Genomic DNA, 21180 nt, shown 5'->3' on the forward strand with positions numbered 1-21180 from the left:
GAACAGGTGGACAAATATTGACAATTCAAATACCACACTATTGTCAGAAAATGGCGCTCACAATGCACTGACAGAAATGAAGCAAAACTTCAGTTTCTGTTTTCATCTTGAACACTGACACCTTCTAGAATAAATAAGCAATAAAGTGTGTGCTACCATGAGATAAAGACACATTTAAATGCACTTGAATGATATAGTTACTGTTGACACATACAATACATTTGCTTATTAGCATTTCTAAATGGTAACCAGAGGAAAAATGCTCTGTGAACAGATATCTTTGACATACTGTCATATATTGTATCAATTTTTGAAAGCAAATAGTATAAAGTAAGCAAAATACAACCTTTACTGCTTTCTTATGTCTTTATTGACTCTAACTCTTACTATTCCACTTGTATAATTTCTGTATATTTCACTGAGACTTTAGAATTAAGCTAAGACTGATAAACATTCCCGGATAATTTCACTTAATAAAAAAGGTGGATTTTCACTTTGCCTATTTTAGCTGCCTAACTTTGTAAGAGGTGAATCACAACTGCAAAAAGGCCTTTTTTTTTTCACCCCATGCCTAAAAAAGAGAAGACAGGCAACTAGCTCAAAAGTAAATGCCTTCATATTATTGATCAAGGAAAGTAAGATGAATCCTACCCGAAGTGCTAGAAATGCAACTATGTGAGTAACATTTTTATGAGTGTGGTGAACAGATAAATGAGGTCTGAGTAAGAGAAGATGGTAAAACTGTATTGCTTCACACATAAAATATGACTGGATGTGTATCATACATCATGTACTCTTGAATTACAATAGGGCTTCTGCTGGCTTAGCCTATCTTTTGAATCCCATTGCTAGTTGCAGAACAAAATACAAATGTAAAAAGAGTTTGTAGAAGTAAAGAGATTATCCAGAATACGAAACTATAGGATAAATAACTCAAAACACTGGGAAAACTATAACTCAGTTTAAGCAATGATGGTTTAATATCCCCAATGTATGAATTATTAATAAAAATTGAAAAATTCTTGATCAAAAAGACTGACTTGAAAGTACTGTTCTAAAAAGCTAACAGCTGTACTGATCGCTGCGAATACCACTGTTTACACTTTCCTGCTTTGAACAGAACAGATTTTGAAAGACAACATTCCAAACAACAAAATCAATTGAACACTGAAGGAACTGCATAATTTCTGAATTTATTGAACAACTATAATTTAAGTGCAACTTTTTCCTCCCATTGCCATTCCAGGAATACATACTCCAGCTCAGGTGGCTAACATTGGAGCAGACAAAGGCATTATATCATTGGACACCATTCTTTCATTTCTATATTTTAAGATACAAAATAGACTAAGGACAGCATTAAGATGTTGCTTGTTTCAGTTAATATGCTAACGATCCAAAATTTAAGTAAAACTTCCTCCAAAATATACTGAGGACAGCTCTCTACATTCTATTCTCCACTCTTGCTTCAAGCTATGTTAAATTATAGAGCTGTTTCATTCTTAAAGCGAAAATGCCAATTTCACTGGAGTGATAGCCACGTGAAAGCGATAAGAGCAATTGACTCTGCTCATTAGTAGGAAACTGCAAGTGCCATGACGCTATTCAACTTGTCTAACACAGCATAAACGGTAGCTGAACCAGCCTATCTAATGCTGAAATTAATTTCTGGAGTTCTGAACCATGTAAGACTCCCACGGTACTCATGTACATTAGGTTATAGGGTTTATAAACAATGACTATTCGTTTGAAAACAAGGTACAAACACTGAAAAACAATACGGTGTTTAACAATGCATTAATGATTTGGAAATCTGTTCAAAGGTTTAGTCAAGCAAGCATATGAAAAATGTATTTGCTTCATAAATTAGCTTACTGTCATTTGAAGTCAATAGGACAGAAGAATTATCAGTATTAATTTGAAATAATTTAGTCTTGTTGAAATTACATTAAAAAAAATAATCTCTAGAATATAGAATACCTCTGTGTAATCTAAGCATTAGGAAAAAACGGTCTCTCCACTCATTAGGAAAGCTTTAAAGCAGTATGCCTGATTCAAAGAAACAACAGGATTCAGAATGAGGGTTAAGCATGTCTCAGGACAACATAGTTGATGGTAAAGGAAATTTTTGTAAATAGAACATCTTATCCCACTCCAGCAGATTTTCACATGACTCTGTCATGCCAAGAAGGTTATAGTAAATTTGAGACAATTATTGGACAAAGACTAATCTAGGAAGATCAGCCATCACATCTCTGCCTACAAGAGGCAGATTTTTTCATTTAGTTTATATTTCAGAATTCCCTTCTAATACTAATGCTTCCTTTCAAAACCATCACTGATCACAATCACAACTAACTTGTAGACTGATGAAGTGGCTTACCTCTGTGAATGGCAAGCTAGGAGTGCTTTGAATACATGCATAACCTTCTACAAATTACCCCAACATGCATAAGTATCTGGAAGCCCATATTCCTCCCAGAACAGATATTGATGTCATTCAGTTATATAGCTTTTAACATATTAAACTTCTTGGGATCTTATGCCTGGTACAGAAATTAAATTTAGGTAATTCCACTTCATCATCTCTTCCAGATTCAAAGACTTTCACCTTATGAAGACTTAATGTTGCAATATCTGCAAAACATCATTCATAAGTTAACAAACATTTTAATCTCTATGTTGATTTTGTACGATGAAAAAAGAGACTTCATTCTTTAATGGACCAATCTGATTACAAAATACACTGACTAAAACCTTTGTATAAAAGTCAGCTTAGTAACTAAGACCAAGACATCCATATCTTAATTTTAGCTTTTGTACATTTCAGGTTATAAATATGGAAATGTTTCTGTGGTATGCTTACAGCCATCCAGTTTCCCCTTGATAAATATGTAAATCAGTTTGTCTTTGCAGTGGGGAAGTAATTATGACTTTCAGACCTACTCATTGAGCACAACGCTTGAGGTAAAGATGGAAAACAATAAAATCACTGACAGCAAAACAAGACATTGTTGCACATATGGTGAACAGTACATAAAGCCTGCATGAAATTTGTTTAACATTCAGAGCTAGAATACAACCACTAGAAAGTGGGAATTCTGGGTTGATGCAATAGATGATATTATGGAACATTATCTAGCCCATCAATAGAACACACCCACCTAAGACGACTTGTGATTCTGTATAGAGGGAGCATTAACATATGAATCTCAAAGGTGAGAGTGAATAATAGCTAATATAACTGACTAGAACAAAAAGAAAATACAGAACTAATTGCAATACATATAATTCCTGAAAAAAAAAAAAAAAAAAGAGTTTAGATTCAGCAGAAAATCTTGAACCAGTCTCACTTTGCTATTGTTATTTTTGAAGTTATGCGATAGAAACAGTCCTTACAATGCAGTCTTCTTCAAAGTACAAAGCTGGAGTCTATAATATGTCAAGTTCCTAATACTACTGGTTAGCTGGATCTTCAATGTCTACAGGACATTATGCCAAACAACTACCATCTGATTCTGAAAAAGCACATCTGTATCAGTGTTTTAATTACGATCAGGAATGCACGTTTGTTGTAAATCTATTCATCACCGCTTAATATACTTCTGTTTGCATAGAAAAGCTCTCTGATTCTGTGACCTGCATTCTTTCAAATTAACTAAATGCAAGGAAGGATTCCAAGACTACACCTAAGGCGCTATTGCTGAGACATTCAATCTATAGGACCACAATAGATCTGGTCTGAAGTAGTAAATTTCCTTTCTCTTCCAATGTGCTGATAAGTCTCTGGACATTGAGCTCTCATCAGTAACTATTTCACTCCACCAGTCTCCTTCTATTCTGAAACATTCTGAATTCTTTTCACAATGGGGGAAGGTGAGGCAATTGCCTCAGATTCAACTATCTATAGTGTAGGGTAAATTACCATTCAAATCAGTAGTGGTTAGGTCCAGGTAGTCTGTAGAATATCAAAACCTTCTCTCTCAGATTCCACTAGACACAGGCTGAGACAAGAATAATCAGTTTAAGGGCTCAGAGAAGGGCCATCTTCTAGAAAAGTAGCAAGTTATCTGGTGTGGGGTCAGCTAAACTACCAGTACAAATTTGCTTCGTGTTTGGATTTGGATTGCCTTGTAATTGTGGCTTGTGACTGTTTATACAGTCTTATAAGTATAATGTGTCTTTCAGACCCTCAGGATAAATTTTCAGCATAGTGCACAACAGATCAGGCATGTACTGCTTAGCAACTATGAATAAATCAACCAATTTTTTGACTTATAATTAGCATAAGATACATTTTCCCAAGAGATGAGTACCACATCACTTATTTTCTTATTCACGTAGGGTTCAACTTACTTTGTAAATGGGAAAGTCAGAATGATCCTTTGCATTTATAGAAACACAAGTGGATAAGAAAGCTCAGAGTTAAGATGTGGTTATGGAGGCTGGGAAGATCTATAAGTACAGCTGCAATATTGACAATGCAGTATAGCAAGGGTTTCATAGTTACAGCAGTACTACAACACTAGTGATAAAGTTTGGGGGATTATTGAAGGTCAAAAGTATAAGTATTTGGTTATTAATACTTAAATTAGCTAATAAATGCATTGCTTGAAATTCAATTTTAGAACTTACATCTGTTCTACATAAGGCTAATGTAAATCTTATTTTTAGCCTGATTAAAATGCTAAAATATGAGAGATGGTCATGCAATTTTAGGGGGTCCATCACATTTACATTTTACAGGACAGCTATGATAACTGCATTTTGCATCTTTATTCTGCACACATCTGAGAATAAGATGCCATTTCACACATACAACTTAAATGCATAATGCAAAAGACACTGTCTATTTCCCTGCTCCAAGGTCTCCTGGGTTTTCTTTCAAATTTTGGAAAAGATTTCTTTGCGTAAGACCTAGGCAATCTGCAATGACAACCAAAGGATACTATTCATTTTTGAATTAAGACTGTCAGGTGAAGTTAAAGCTTCCACTATTTGATTATTCCAATAAATGCTGATGGTGATTGAGTCAATAATTGAGGAGTGATAAAAGAAACACTTCTCTGTATTTTCAAATGTTTAAACTTTTATTAACGTCAAAGTCAGTTTTAAACTGAGTATGTGTATATTCTTAAATCCAAATGCATAATGCCAAAAATTTGTCAGATTAAAGTATCAAGAATTTAAAACAGGGCAAGTAATTTAACACCAAATTTAATACTCTGCACCTTTTTGAAAAAGAAAAGAAAAAGGTATACGTCAGTGTCTTTGTTTCATTTTTATATTTTTTATCAAACAGAACTGGAACTGACATAAAATTGGTTGATATTAGAGCCTACACATTTATTGTCTTTCAGCAGACAAACTTTTTAATCTTTGCTGAATTTGGGAACTGGACTTAGAAATCATACACCACAAGGCAAATAGTATTTTTATCAAGATCAAATTAGCATTTGTCATGAAATACTAATTTTTTTAATTTCCAAGCTTTCTGATTTTAGTAGTTGAATTCCAATCTTACATGAAGGCACCTGTGCATTAATTCACCCACAAAACAGAAGATTCTTCCCTTCTTCTCACCCCCTCTCCCTCTCCTCCCCCCTCAACATGATATCTTTTTTTTTTTTTCTTCCTACATCACCATGCACATTTGCACGTTTGCCAGTTCACTTCTCAAACTGCATTTGGGCAACTTGGTGCCTTTACTGCCTGCTAAGTAAGACTAGAAACTTGAAGCCTACTGTGTAATCACCATCTCTAAACCACACGAGCTGTGAATGAATCTCTGTACAGACAATGTTAATACCAACAAGAAAGAAAGCCTGACTGTGAAAACCGTTCTCAACATAATTTTCCACCATAGAATGTAAACTCCAATCTGTCTTCCGTAGATGACATTCTGAACTTTGGGAGGGGGGAGGATCAAGTAAATTTAAGGTCACAAATCTTTATGATTCTTTTTTTTTTTTTTCAAAATAATTATCTCTCTCTCTGTGTGTGTGCGTGTGCGTGTTTGTGTGTACATGTTCAATATGCCAGTATTTATACTGATTTAAATTTCTGAGGATACTGTCAGAAGGGAAGAGAAATAATTTTTCTGGTCACCCTCATTGATAAAAGATGGTTAGCTCAAAAGACTGTTCACTGGTTTATGAAATAGGACATTGATTCCTTAATTCATCTAAGTGCTCTTGAAAAAAATATTTCAGCCTATTAGGAAAGAGCTTCTGTTAACGTTTCAGTAGTATTAAATAGCATACAGAACATATCTACAAGAAAAAAAATGTGCCTTTTTCTGGTCTAATGCCTGGGAAAAAAAAATATGTCAGTCTCATCTTAAATTGGTTTGGAACAACATGAGGTCTCTGCTTAGGCCAAGATGCATTCAATGCCCCCAAAACATGGTGGAATGAGAGCCTTGAGATCATCAAGCCCAATTCTTTGCCTTTTCTCTATATAAATGCCTACTTCTTTGCCTTTTCTCTATACAAACACTAGGTGTCATTTGCATTGGAAAATTAAAAAAATAAGAGTTAGGAGACTTTCCAGTGTGCATGCGAGACGTATTTCTGAAAGGGCTTTGCTTTGTATACCTGGATCACAGTAAGATACATTTTTTAGGATAAATATGAAAGTTAAATCCAGAATGAGGAAGGATCATTCACATAGCAACACCATGTATGAGTTGAAATATTAACACAGATACAAGGCACAAATTAATCTAACTGCAAATCTGGGTAAAGGAGAGTTATGGCCAAGGTAAACTCTCCAAGGCATAGATGGCAACCATCCAATGGAAGGTCCCAAACAGCTTATTTTTTACGTATTGGAATGGTAGTATTCCTATGGATGGAGAGGCAGGAACAGGGTCGGTCCCTCCCTATTAATGTATATATTTTTAAAGGACTAGATCTTTCTTACCCTGTAACATCAAACCTATGGAAGCTGTATATAGGAACAGGAGAAGTACACAACAGCAAGTAGATTCCTGCCCTCAAAGGTATCAGAGAAGCATAGCTAGCTGTACTTAGGAACTGATTATCCTTAGCTAGACTCAACAATTAAATACCACAACAGTAGGGCAGAACATTTGCATACATGTTTCCAGATCACATATTTATTACACCAGTGTCTCCTGCTTAAAACGATTGCTTCCTATTCCCTTACTGTGTATTCCTAAGGTTAATAAAGAACAAGGGAAATAACTGAATGTCACATCAGAAAGTCAGCTTATGTTCTGTGAAATAAATGGGATATTATTCTCTAACATTTTCTGTTGAGACAGACCTCAAAGCTCTCTTTACCTGTTTAAATCGGTCATTTACTTTTTATGAGAAGCACCTGGAGGTTATTGCAACTGCCGGTTGATGAACTACAGCAGAACCAAACAAAAGTTGAAATTGACTGAGAAATCTGGGATATGGGGCTCGATTATCTCAGCTCTAAATTGGCAAGAACAGTTAGGATAATATTCCATAGAAATGTTTCAAGGACTTTTTTTTAAGGACACCTGCCAATTTTGTGCCTTATTAAAAATTATACTGGGTAAAAAAGCCATTGTAGTAGCACTCCGCTCTTAATACCATGCTGAGGATGTTCAGTTTGTCCTGTAGGATGTGTTGTGGTAGATACAAAGGAACTTGTATTATATTTAACTCTACCCTGAACCATGTCTTTTTATAATGTTGGGCACTTTGGCCCCAGTCAAGACTTCAAGAGACAGATGGGACATTTCATCCCACTTTCAGCTGCACAGACATCATCCTTACCTTTGGCTTTGGTTTTCTCTCTAAATTTCTGCTAATGGACATTTGACATTTGAATGTAATTGCTCCCTGCCTGTGAGTTGCTGGCAGCCACCTCTGCTTTCCTCTTTTTCCTTGCCAGCTGTTGGTAGCAACATACTTAACAATGTCTTACACATATTAGAAAGGTGCACTGTTTGTTTACTACCTTTCTGACAGTGTGGTTAAGCTATGAAACAAAATATATGCTTCTTCTATTACAAGGTTTTCACTTTTTTTTTTCCTTTTATTAAAACCAAATCCCTAGTAAATACAATTTGTTTGAAAGGTTGTGATGACATTTTTGTCAACAACCACAACCTTTCCATACCATGGTTGTTGACTTCATATCAGCCCAGTTCCACTGACTTAAGGCAGTTACATAATTCTACACAAACAGAAAACCTACTTCAGCATGATTAAAAGGAACAGATATTTTTCAGGATTTTGCAGGTCTTCTTGCTTACTGGAGTGAACAGTTTCTTGTTTTCCAACCAAATCCCTAAAAAAAACCTCTTTAAATGAAATAAAACAAAATAAAACAGTTTGGAGGACCTGGATATCTGCCAACTAGAAACACATATTGTTACATGAAGATCCTGATATTCTTCATTTAATCTCATTCTCTTTGTATTTAGAAAGATGCCTTCTTCAACTCTTGGGGAAGGATAACTAATACATAAGTTGCATGGAACTGAGCAATATTTATGTATAAAAAGAAAGGTTAATTTAAATTAAAAAAAAGTTCTGTTAGCTCATCTAAAAAAATACACCTTCATAAAGGAGATGTAATATTAAAGACAGTCAAATTGATATCTCCCTTTTAATCTCAATTGTATTACAGCTTTTATCCTCTTTCTTAAAGCCTAGTCTTTCCAAAACTGCTTAAATAATGATATTCTGATAAGCTACTATCAATAGAGACTGATCATTGCAAGAGATGCCAAGTAATGAAAAGCAGCCAAGCGTGTGGGGGAAACAGTGTGATCTTCTCTAACAATCCATTGGGAGAACTAGAAAAGAGGAACCACAAATAAATAAATAATAATAACAAAAGAATAAATTATCTGCTTGTGACTTATGAGAAGCTGACAAAAAAGGCCAGATTCTAACCTTAGATGAAAGTGCATCTCTCACATATGGGAGGTAGAAATTTCTTTAAAGGAAGACAAAACCAGTATAGTAGATATGGAAATATATAAATTTTACCCTGACTACTTATTTCAATGGGACTTTTCATATCAACATGGGAGAGAGGAACTTGGTGTTAATACTCTATTTTTAGACCACTGTATCATAACCATATTTCTGTATGCATACTAGTGGATGGGTCATTATCACATTTGACATCTAGGGAAAGAAAAGAATCTACCAAAAGGGAATAAAGTCTCATCTTCAGAGATGCTAACAGACCTACCATACACATGTTGTTAATAGCCATTTCCCGACTACCCCTGAAGTAACTCAATTATGCATGCAAAGACATTTATAAAAAGAAAACTTCTATTTCCAAACCTCATTTATCAAAACCCCGATACTCTCAAAATATTTTATATTATTTTACCTCTTGTTTCTTTTCTAAAGAAAATGCTATTTACCTTGTTTCTTTTCTAAAGAAAATGCTATTTACTATTTAACCCCAATTGCAAGTTTTTTTTTATTAAAGGCTTCTTATTGACACAACTTGTGAGCAATCATAGATTTTCTTAGCTCACAATAGAAACTAACTTCAGATTTACAAAATTCAGAGTTAAGGAGCCTCAGAACGTTTTAAAATGTTCACCTGAAAAAAAAAACCAAAGGCTCCTTATAGTTTTTAATATTACACATTAAATGATTCTGAAAGTTCCAGTATGATATGATGATTTAACAAAGACAAATTATATTTATTCATATCATAAATAAAGAAAAAAAAATATTTTTACTTGCTTGATGTGTCTACTGTTTGGTGATGCCAAAATCAACTCTACTCTGGATTAGAAAAGTGAACTTTGATACCTTTCACACAGCCATACACTAAACACACAGTTATACATTTCACGTTGCCAAAAATAGCACTTTCCATTACTTTGCTAGAAATAGGGAGAGACACTCTAAGCTACTCATTTATTGCAAACACCTGGGATTAAGTTATATTTGGCTTTGCAGGAAGAAAAAAAAATCATATTGCTTTTCTGGGCTAGGTCACTCTTTTCTTTAAGATTAAAGCACGTTTACATTTGTATTATTCCTTGCTTGCCTGCTTTGTTTTAAAATTCCAGTCTGATTTAGAAATTGAAGTTAAATCAATTGCTAACACACAAAGAACTCTGCCACTAAACTAAAACCTAGGAACCTAAATCTTTTATTGTCATAACACAAAAATGGTCCATCCAGCAGGTTTTTAAAAGGACGGTTGCTGCAAGAAGAAGATGCTTCTCCTCTTTTTCTTCTCTTCAACCTTGCTATGCTTTCCTTGGAAGCTGGTTAGGGAAGGGTGCTCTGCCTCTCCTCTTTTGGTAGCAAAAAGCTGTGAGATGCACTAAAGCTGTTGAATACAACTTCATGCTGGTCCAAGGTAGGGATTTGATTATCCTGGAGTTTCTCTTCTATCATCTCGAGAAAACAATTCAGCCCTTAGGGGTCAGGTGTTCCTTTGGATATTGAGCTTACTACTCAAACATAAAATCTGCTGGGTTTTCTCAGGGTTGCTACACCATGCTTTTTCATTAGGATATGTCACACACAAAATTTCCATTGCTGGGTAGGGAGGGGGAATGATTTAAAAAGAGAAACATGTGTATACAAAATACAAGAAGTAAGCTAAAATAAAGAGAAAACAAAAATAAAGCTTTTAAAATAGTAAAAACAAAACAAAACGAAACAAAAAACTTGACTAAACTAAATGAAATATGCAAAACAAAACAAAACAAAAAACACAAACCCACAATAGCATTAAAAAAAAGACAAAAACCAACAACATCAACAACAAAAAAGTAAGAAACTATAATAAGCATTCAGTATAATTTTTTTCTTAAGCCTGAAATGAAACATAAATGCTTTATTAAGGTTGGACTACATGAACTTAGATGTCTTTTCCAACCTGAATGATTGTATGATTCTATGATTTTACAATCAAGTAGTGGGGGAAAAAGCTGGAGAAGACCAAAGTTATCACCTTGGTAACCTGTCCTTCACTAATCACAGCATCATTACTCTAGTGCTTTCCCTAACTTTAAAAACTCCATTAAATATCTGCTGGTGCAGTGAAAAAACAAAGAAAGAAACAAACAAAAATATAAACCAAACCAAACCAAACCAAAACCATCCCCCCAAATCCACAATTTTCTGCAATACAAAATACACAATTTCTTTCTAAAAGAATAATGATCTTTGGTAGTATTACCAGCCTGCTCATTACTTAGTGTTGTTGTTTTAGCAGTTAAATGTATTATTGGAAAAAAATAAACATAGTCAATAAAAAGGCAGTTCTACTAACCTCATCAAAAAGAGCTTATTAATACTAGGAATTTGAGTCTTGTGATTCAGCAGTTTGAAAAGAAATTTCAGGTTCATGGGATTTCACTAATAGGAACCAGACTGCCAATGAATAGTCACAGAATCACAGAATGGTTTGGATTGGAAAGGACCTTGAAGCCTGAAGTTCCGACCCCCCTGCAGGGACACTTCCCACTAGATCAGGTTGATCAAAGCCCCATCCAGCCTGGCCTCAAACACTTCCAAGGATGGGGCAATCACCACTCTCTGGGCAACCTGTTCCAGCCTCACTATCCTCACAATAAGTTCTTCCTTATATCTAGTATAAGTTTACCCTGTTTCAGTTTAAAGGCATTCCCCTTTGTCCTATCCCTACACCCCCTGACAAAGAGTCCCTCCCCAGCTTTCCCGTAGGCCCCCTTTAGGTATTGGAAGGTTGCTATAAGGTCTCTCCAGAGCCTTCTCTTCTCCAAGCTGAACCACCCAACTCCCAAGAATTGATATTGTCCTAAGTCTTATTATATGATTATTGTAACCCAGAGAGTCAGTTCCCCTCTTTTTTAATAGTATGGTCTCAAAATAACTAGTACATTTCAAAAGAAGCATGAAAAAAAATTCATCTCTCTCTCCAAAAGATAGCAGTCATGATTTTAAAAGAACATCTGGGCTTATCAGCATCACCACTGAAACAGAAATGCACATGGTCAGTCTTGATTTTTCTTTTTTTAAAGAAAATAAAAATTATATTCTCAGTTAAATGAGATGCAGCCAGCTATGAATAAAGGGTAAAAGGCTGCAAGACGTTTCCTGTATCATCACAGAAATTGTTCGCGTAATTGTAGTTTATATCTTGATGAAGATAGTTAGTTACCTTTAAAAAACAAACAAAAAAAACAACGACAAAACTCATTCCCCATGATCAGAAGAAATTCTGTATTCCCGAGGCAAGGTGCACATTCTAATCTTTTCCCAGCTCCAACATGGATCAAGCCTGGGAAGTGCAAATGACTTGTTTTCTCCTCTCTTCCACTACTATACCAGCTGAGTGGAAGTCCTAATGCTTTACTATAGATCCAGAGCTGGATTAGTGGGTTACTGGCAACAAAACTCTTCCCCAGTTGGTAAATCTGAACACCATCTTTGTGCTTCAGATGTTCATCTGTAGAACAGATTAATGAGATCTCCCTATCTTACAAAGACTTTGTGAAAATTCTTATTTGTGAATCTGTTATATGCTCTAGTGATGTGATGCCACAGAAAAGATGAGAGAAGTCAAAGAAATCTGTCTTCAAAACAGAACTTCAATAGTGTGTGTTAAATAAAACATGATAATTCATATTTAACAATGAGGAATACACCTACTGTTGAATAGCTGTTCATTAAGAAGGTACACTGTGATGATGAGACAGGGTTCCAAAGGGAAAAGAAATGGCATGCAACCCATATGTTAAAAATTGCATCATAAGACACAAGCATAGGAGGATTGATTTTTCCCATCTTGGAGTACTGGACATTATTAGCCTAATAATAATAATAATTATTATTATTATTACTATTATTTTGTGCCTTTTCTGTGTTTGTATGAATGTTTAATAGTTATTCCTGGACTCTATCAGTTATATTGAGGTACTGGGTAATCCACTAAAAAACTATCTGAAGGTACAAGGGAAGGGTGTGGATGGGAAGGTTTAAATGCTCAGATTAAAAATTCTTGCTTTTAGTTTCTCTGCTCCTTTATTTCACATTTAGGCCTCTTTCATTGAGATGTAAGTTATACCAGCAACAGCCTTCACCTACTAGCTCAACTGCATTCTTTATGAAAACCGTGATTGCATGCTCTATAAATAACTAGACAGATATTGCTTTCCATATCCAAGTGTTGAAGAAAAAGGATAGTAAAATCATGTTCATAAGTCAGTACTGAAGGTTTCAGGTTCACAAGAGGGACACATTCTCCAAAGCAGGCAAAGGAAGCTGTAAATAGTGTCCACCTCTGCCATCCCGATCCCGTGCTCTGGATGACTGACTTGTTATACTCCTGTGGTGTTTCTCTAGGACAGGGCAAACGCAATTCCTCTTAGCAGCTTCAAGTAGCGATGCTAAAAAGGTTGTTATGCAGAGTCAAATTATCAACAAAATCTTTACTATCTTCCATTAAACTGTGTTCCTAGTCTGTATTTTGGAGATTATCTACAATTTGGCTAAAGTTAGCCCCATTCAATTTCCTCATTTCTCACTTCTTTTCAGCACTGCCTTTTTATGTGCAACCTTCATCCAGGTATAGATAGAAGTTGTTAAATTCCTACAGGTTAGTTTTTGCTTAAACCTTTACTCTGTTCTTAATCCTACTTATAATGATTTTCCCCACCCACCTAAAGCAAGGAGCAAAAAACCCATACCATTTATATGTGCAATTAAACTTTAAGGTGAAAGGTTATACAAAAGTTTGGTAGCTCATTTTATTACAGAATTTCATATCCTCATAGTATGGGATTCTCTTATCCCTAGGTTACCTGAAATAAGCTTTGAGCTTTCTCTTACCAATGGAAATTTGCCTATCTCAAAAGCAATTTTTTTTTTTTCTGATTAGAGCATTTTGATCATAATATGAAATGTCATTTCACTCTTTTTGTATTAGGCCCAATTTTCAGAGGTTCAAAACTAATAGAAAAAAATTTAAAATCTTGAAAATGATACAGTTACATTTTTGTAAAGTAAAATAAGTTAAACGAATAATACATTAATACATTTTTTGCTGATAAATTGAGTGATATCAGATGCAAACGAAATCTGTTCACCTGTTAGCAGCAAATTTTGAACAACATAGTGCTACTACCACAAGCTGCGTTACACGCACTGAAGTTTTCCATCATGGGATATGCATTACTAAGATATTATTTAAACTTGAATGATTAAAAATGCTATAGGAATGGCTGCTTAAGATGTGCTTTGTAATCTTGTAAATAATGTTGCAAGGAGCTTTGCTGTGTACAAAGATGTAATATAGAAACAGGAAACTGTTCTTAAGGAGGACTAGATAGCTCAGGAAGCTTATCATGGTGGAAATGTGAGCCGTTCATCACTTACTCACCTCTTAAATTCAGTCCTGTTCAGTAGTGACTAAAAGTCATTACTGCTTAGTGACATATGAAGTGAGTTTGGGTTTTAGCCCAGATCGTAACTGGAAAGCATTCACATCATAAAAGGCAGAATTACAAATGTCTTTTAATCTGCACCCTTATTGACAATTTTCCCAGATCTGACCTAAAGACTGAATGTGCTTCAAGAACTTAACTACTATATTAGCTGAAAAAACAGCCTCTTAATGTTAGGGTAATAGCAGGATGGAAGAACAGGGTGGGAGAATGTTCTTCTACTCGTAAAGTACCTGAATTGACTTCATACCTTATTCCTAAAATTGCTGGCTGAACATCTTTCACGATAACCAAAACAACTTAAAAATAAACCTTGTGACTTGTGGCATATACCAGTATCAATTCAGGAAAACAAAATCAAGGAACATGATATCTGCACCAGGCATCACTCTCCAGATTTTTAACTTCCAGGTTTTCAGGCTCAGCTAAGATAATGTCACATTCATCATAGCTGGATAAAACAATCTAAGTGTGATTATCCATCGTCTCTAATACTGTGGTATCATTCTGCGTTTATTATCTTTTAAATTGACTTTGCACTGTTATGAATGACTACAACAGGTGAAAAGCAATTACAAATTAGGCTTATCTCTGCAACAATCTCTGGTACAAGATATTTTTCTGAAAAAAAATGTGGATAGTTCCTTCGTTGTTTTCCCAATGCAATGGGAATTTATTTATTTATTTATCCTTTTTTTTTTTTTGTTTACCTTTTTTTTTAGCTTAATTTAGACTTGTCAGATTTAGCATACGTTTCTGGATTGATACTAAGTGAGTAGCAACCCAACTTTTCTAAATAGGAGCTGAAAACACATAAGCATTTTATAGCAAAATAAAGCTGCGTGAACTCACAGTAAGGAACATTAACAATTTTCTGTAAAAGAAGAGACATAGATTTCAGCTGAAGCTTGCCAATACTATGCCTGTTTCCCAGGAGGATAAAAGTTACTACTCAATATAGGAAAGCATAGTAAAAAAATCATCTAGGAATAAAATTTCAGTGCAAAATAACTTGAAATAAATATTACAATTGATATTTTAATTACTTTGTAATTAAAAAAATAAGTCAAGTGTAAGAGCTGCTGGGTTGTAAGCCTAAAATAACTATTTTAAAATGAGAAGGAAAATGCTTTTACTAAGAAATTGAAGATACACCACATGCTATTATGAAGGCATATAAAAACTAAGAAACTGTAACATGTTTCAGCATCTCAAGAATTCTTTGGCTGTAAAATTTAGACTGTATTTTACTAAATTCGTTGTGGGCATATTTCAGTTTTCTGTCTCCGAAATACTTTACAGTTTTCCAAAGTAGCTTTCAAATTGTTTCTGGAAACAATTTCCTTCCATCTATTACTAAAACAATGGGGTCTGAGAAAACATAGGAGTCATTAAAAATTGCTTATACTAGATTGGAATGGTTTCCACTTAGACCCTTGATTTACTTTACTCCAGAGTTTAACAGAAATCAACAGTAGAGGCAATGATCAATCCACATAAATCGTGTATTAACTATTTAAACACAGACACATTAATCAGATAAAAGACATACGCATTTAGTTTTTATCATATTAGTTTTTAGGCACTGCAGAAATTAAGAGTCATGACCGAATCCTGCATATATGTATTGACATAATCTGTTTTGCAGCACTGTGAAATGTAATTACTAAAAAAGTAAATTAGATGTTTCTACAAAGATCTAGAGTTGACTTGTTTGGGCTTTTGCCCCTCCCTTTCTCTTTGAAATTTCTGTGTGAAGACACAAATTTATAACCAATTCTTATTATGATAACAGGTCAATCAAGGAAGAACAGCGTGAAAAGTGGTCTGACCTTCAGTTAATCCTACTAGATTGTAACCTACCTGGCCTTTCTCAATGTAGTATACTTTACTTCTGTCCTGTTGTACTTTATTATAGGCCACATATCACCCCACACAGTTCTGTTGCAGAGTATCACAAATGCTTTGGCAAGTAATTCATGTTCCTCTGGTAAAAGTTATTCAGATATCCAACGTTTTAATGACATGTGTACTATTAGTTTAAAAATTAGGCATAGTGCTCTCAGTGAAATCAAAACAATCATCCGGCACAACAATACAGATGTTAGGGTTAAGACCTCCACACTGGTTATTCAGCCAAGAAAACAGGTTACTAAATTCCACAGAATTACTTTTGCCTTCTGAGCGATCTACCTTGGGTTATACCAATGACTGGTTTGAATGAAACTAAGTCAGTGGAGTTCTTCTGAGGATCAAGCTCAGGAATTTAAAAAGATGCTTTGAAAATGGTGAATGCTTAGACTGGCTTGAACAGCTCTCTGAAAAAAATGGCATGAAGTCTCCCAGACAACTAGAAGAAAAACCAAGAGTTTAAAATATTCATGGTCATCTCTGCTACCAAGTGAGTCCCATGTGGCTCCTACATTTGCCATCACTATTTTCTAACTGTGATGAAAAGAAAACAGAAAGAAAGAAACAAATGAGCTATCAAGGGAAGCAATGGCACAGTATCCTCCCCTCTGTATGTGCAAATCAAGTATAGACATCTTTCTAGGTTATAAATTTCAATCAAAGAAATTTGGTGAGTCAGTGGAAAAGAACTAAATGTATTACTGAAGTCTTTTTTTAAACAGGAAGTCAGATTATATACAACACTACAAAATCAGAGAAAAAAGAGAAAAATTTAATGCAGTATTATTTTACCTATTTCTACAAAAAGCAAAACTTACTTTAAAGAAAAAGCACATAGCACATAGATCATTGCTTCCTCATCTGCAGTTCGTTTTAAATATTATTTATTTTTGAAGTCCCTGCTTTGTATTTATCCACAAAGAGGGTTTGAATCAAAATATTTACTTTGTTCAGCTCTAAAATGGACTGGCAATATAATCCAAATGTGAGATTACTCTTCAATCTCTATTTCTTTCACTAAGAAAGTGAAATCTCACTTTTTTTTTTTCCTAACAGTTTTTTGACATCTTTATTTAAACTTATTCTATTGGAGACGATCAGCATGCTATGGTTCACCTTACATAAAGCCTACAGTAATGAAAGTTTCTGAAGACTGATGTTTCTATGAATTATACCAGCAGAAATTCAACTCTAAATAACTCTGGTTATTGCAATGTAGTGAGATTGTAATATTTTCCTGATTTCATTTAAAAGAGCTAGGGGTTACAATTTCCGTTCTAGATTTCACAGATTATTTTTTCCTTGTCCAACATTAGACATAGCAAGAAAACACTGCTATTTAGGCAAGGAAAGCCTATTTAAGATATCATTAGCATCTTCAAAACCTGTCATCACTATAATAACATGTCATATCTTGCTTCTGTTGTATTCTTGCTTTATTTTTAGTGAAAAGTTCCTTGGTTCTTCTAGACTGACTTTTAAAAGTTATTTTTAATTCAGTTTCAAAATATGCATTGACTTTAAATGATATATTTTTTTCCTTCTCTTGAACATCTCACAGCATTACAGAATAGCTGAGGTTGGAAGGGATGTCTGAAGGTCATCTGATCCAACACCCCACTCAGACTGGGTCACCTAGAGCTGTTTGCCCAGGACCACATACAGGTGGCTTCTGAGTATCTCAGGATATTCAGAACTTGGCAACTTCTTCCAGCTCCATCACCCACACAGCGAAACTGTTTTCTGATGTTCAGCAGGAACCTCCTGTATTCCAGTGCCCATTGCCTCTTGTCCTGTCACTAGGCATCACTGAAAAGAGTGGCTCCATCTATCTTGCATTCTCCCTTCAGGTATTTAAAGACATTGATGAGATCCCCCCTGAGCCTCCTCTTCTACAAGCTGAACAATCCCAGCTCTCTCGCCCTTACCTCACAGGAGAGTTGCTCCACTCCTGTAATCATCTTTGTGGCCCTTTGCTAGACTTTCTCCAGTAGCTCTCTCTCTCTCTTGTGCTGGGGAGCTATGGAACTACTCTATCGATATAGAATTCTACCAAACCTTTTAAGATATTTCAAAGACAAGTTTAAAATAAAACTAAGATACATTGGGATTTATTCCTACTCATTTTCTTCAAATTAACTAACATCAGATGGTAACATTTTCTTGACATAACTTGATCCTAATACACAACAGAAGACCACGGCAGAGAGGCAGTTAAGTTTTTCCAGCTTGCAGGGCATTCTCATAATAAAGATACCCAGTGTGTGCCAGACTACAACTTCTGGGACGTTTTTACATTTGAACCATTCAGCTGTGATTGTTCCACAAAGGGTTAAGAACTGGTTAGTAGTCTTACTACCATTAACAAAATAATAAACAACCTTTTCCAAAAACGGTGTTGAATTAGTGTGTCTTCACACAGCTTGCATGCAAGTCTATAGGGGGCTCCAAAACTCTTTGCAGTGATCTGTTTTGGATTAAATTAGTGTAATGCAATTTACAGCAAAAAGTAATTTCTGAAAATATCAATTTCTCTTCCTATACTTAATCAGGAATGAAGGAATGAAGGAAGGGAGGAAGGAAGAAAAGGATAATATTCAATTCATTCATTCATCATTTCTTTTTCCATTTTAGACTGCAAGATTATTTCATCTGCTCTCATATGAATTATAATTAATGGCATTAATAAGGTGCTTAGCCTACATTGAAACAAAATTAATGTTATTAGCCTGAGGATAACTCTCTAAGGCATGTCACATGCAGTGACATTGTAACTGTGAATGCTTTAAACATTGCATTCTGTTAAACACATATCAGTATGCAAAAGCAGTAGAAATATGTGGTCTCAAAGCTTATTCAGATACTTTTGTATTTAGTATTTTTGACGTGGACTGTAATTATACCCTTCAATACTGGTTTAACTAGTCAAAAACATGAAACATTCAATGGAGTATTTTATTCATTTTTTTAAAGTGTTTTTTTTTTTTCTTCTAGCATGGAGATTAATTGAATTAGTGTCCAATTATATAACTGATTTTAAATAAATAAACAAATAAAAAGGGAGAATTGTCTTTTATTTAGGATTCTCAGTCCAAGTGGACTACTCTGTCTTACTTTTAGAAAAGATGTTGCTTTTCCTCTTCTAAATGGCAGCTAAAGCCTTCTTTTGGATTCTAGTTGCTCTCTCAAATCAGGGACACTATTTACTGGTGTCTATTTAATTTCATGGTCCAATTTGACCTAACTTTTTCTTCACTGGTATCTGACAATCATAACTTTTGCTCTGTTCTCTCTTTTTTTTTTTTTTTTCATTTTAGTCATCCTCAAAGGATTGGTATTTGCCACTCAAAAAAGATTATACATTGGAAGTTTCTTTTAGAATTGAATTGAGGTTGGTGGTTTTTTATATTTTTTTTCCTGGGAAGTGTAAACTTTTTTGATGTTATACTATAGTGCAGTTTTCGATACATTCATTTTCTTCTTCTTATGATTGTGTTGTCTTTAATGCAAGGATTTTGTAGCATATTGTTATATCTGGGATATTTTTTCCTGTTCCTTTTGCAAATTACATTTCTCTATACATAAATACTCATTTCTGTTCAACAAATGATAAAATCTTTCTTTGTAGAAAACTTATAGTTTTCACTTTTTCAGCTTTTCCAAGCAATTTTGTTTGACTTTCCTAGTAACATCTTAAGAGGCACTCCAAGAAAACACTGGTTACTGGCATCAGTAGTACAGTGAATAAATCTACTTTGTCTGACATAGTTGATTCATTAAGACTGGAATTTTCAGTGGAGGTTAATGGAAATAAGTGCTCCCTTCAAATGAAAAAAAAAAAAAAGACTATATTATTCCTTCAGTCTCCTTTGGAAATGTCAGACATAACTGTTTTGCATCATTTTAATAATGGAGGAGAAAGTAACAGAGGAACTAAACACATTTGCTCCCTCCTGGAGCCAATATGCAATCTGTCAACAGAGGAGTCTTACAAGACATAAGCCACACCAAGTAGCAAGACCCTCAGCTGAGACAAAATTTGATATTTGTACACTAGTTTATGACAGCTGAGGATCTGTTTCCTGATTAAACTAGCCCCTCTGGCCCTGATGCTCCTGTAATGAATTATAAAGGACAACACATAAAGAAACTCATGTTTCTCCTCGATTGAGCATGTTCACAATTCTTACGCTATTGCTACTAGATTTTTATCTCTGATTTATCCCAAGCTTTTTAAATATGTTAGTGCCCTGCTGTTTGACAGTTTGTTTGACACATCTCCTAAAAGCCTGTGGTCATCCTGGAACAGAGAAGTGACTTGCAATCTGTTACTACCTCTGCATCATTAGATAGTCTCAAAGAGCGGCATGGCGGCTGCCTTGGTTTCCAACTTGTTTAAACCCCAGAGCTACTCTCCTGAAGGAGGCAACAAAACCCAGTGACAGCAGTAAACAATCAATTAAGCTGGAACAATCTTACTACATTGGAAAAGAAAAAGAAATAGAAAAATCAAAACAAGACAGTGAAAACAGCTAATGGTCAGTGGTTTATTACAGTGCAGGTGCAAACAGAAATGCCAGGACACTTGCATACATTTATCCAGTGCAAGCACTGGACTTACTAAATGCTGGTGGCCACTGACAGAAGTGATAGATTTGGTGTGTAACACAACTTGAATTAAATCTACTTTCTCTATACAAAATCAGACAAACAAAATATTTTTTTTCTACTCAGTCCCCCACACTGAAAGCCCTTCCTTTTATGTGTGTCACAGTTTTTCACAAGGCTTTTCCCCATTTGTTCGTTTTTCCAAACACTGCACTAAATACATTACAAATCACTAAATGTAC

The 21180-nt window shown here is 34.8% G+C and overlaps 1 protein-coding gene across 5 annotated transcripts in view; it reads right to left on the reverse strand.

The window, feature by feature from the left end:
* STS (steroid sulfatase) overlaps nucleotides 1-21180 on the reverse strand; it is a 120197-nt gene that overhangs the window by 53303 nt on the left and 45714 nt on the right. The gene's annotated exons all lie outside the window — the stretch shown is intronic.

Source organism: Cygnus atratus, chromosome 1 (genome assembly GCF_013377495.2).
Source record: "Cygnus atratus isolate AKBS03 ecotype Queensland, Australia chromosome 1, CAtr_DNAZoo_HiC_assembly, whole genome shotgun sequence".
Classification (NCBI taxonomy): domain Eukaryota; kingdom Metazoa; phylum Chordata; class Aves; order Anseriformes; family Anatidae; genus Cygnus; species Cygnus atratus.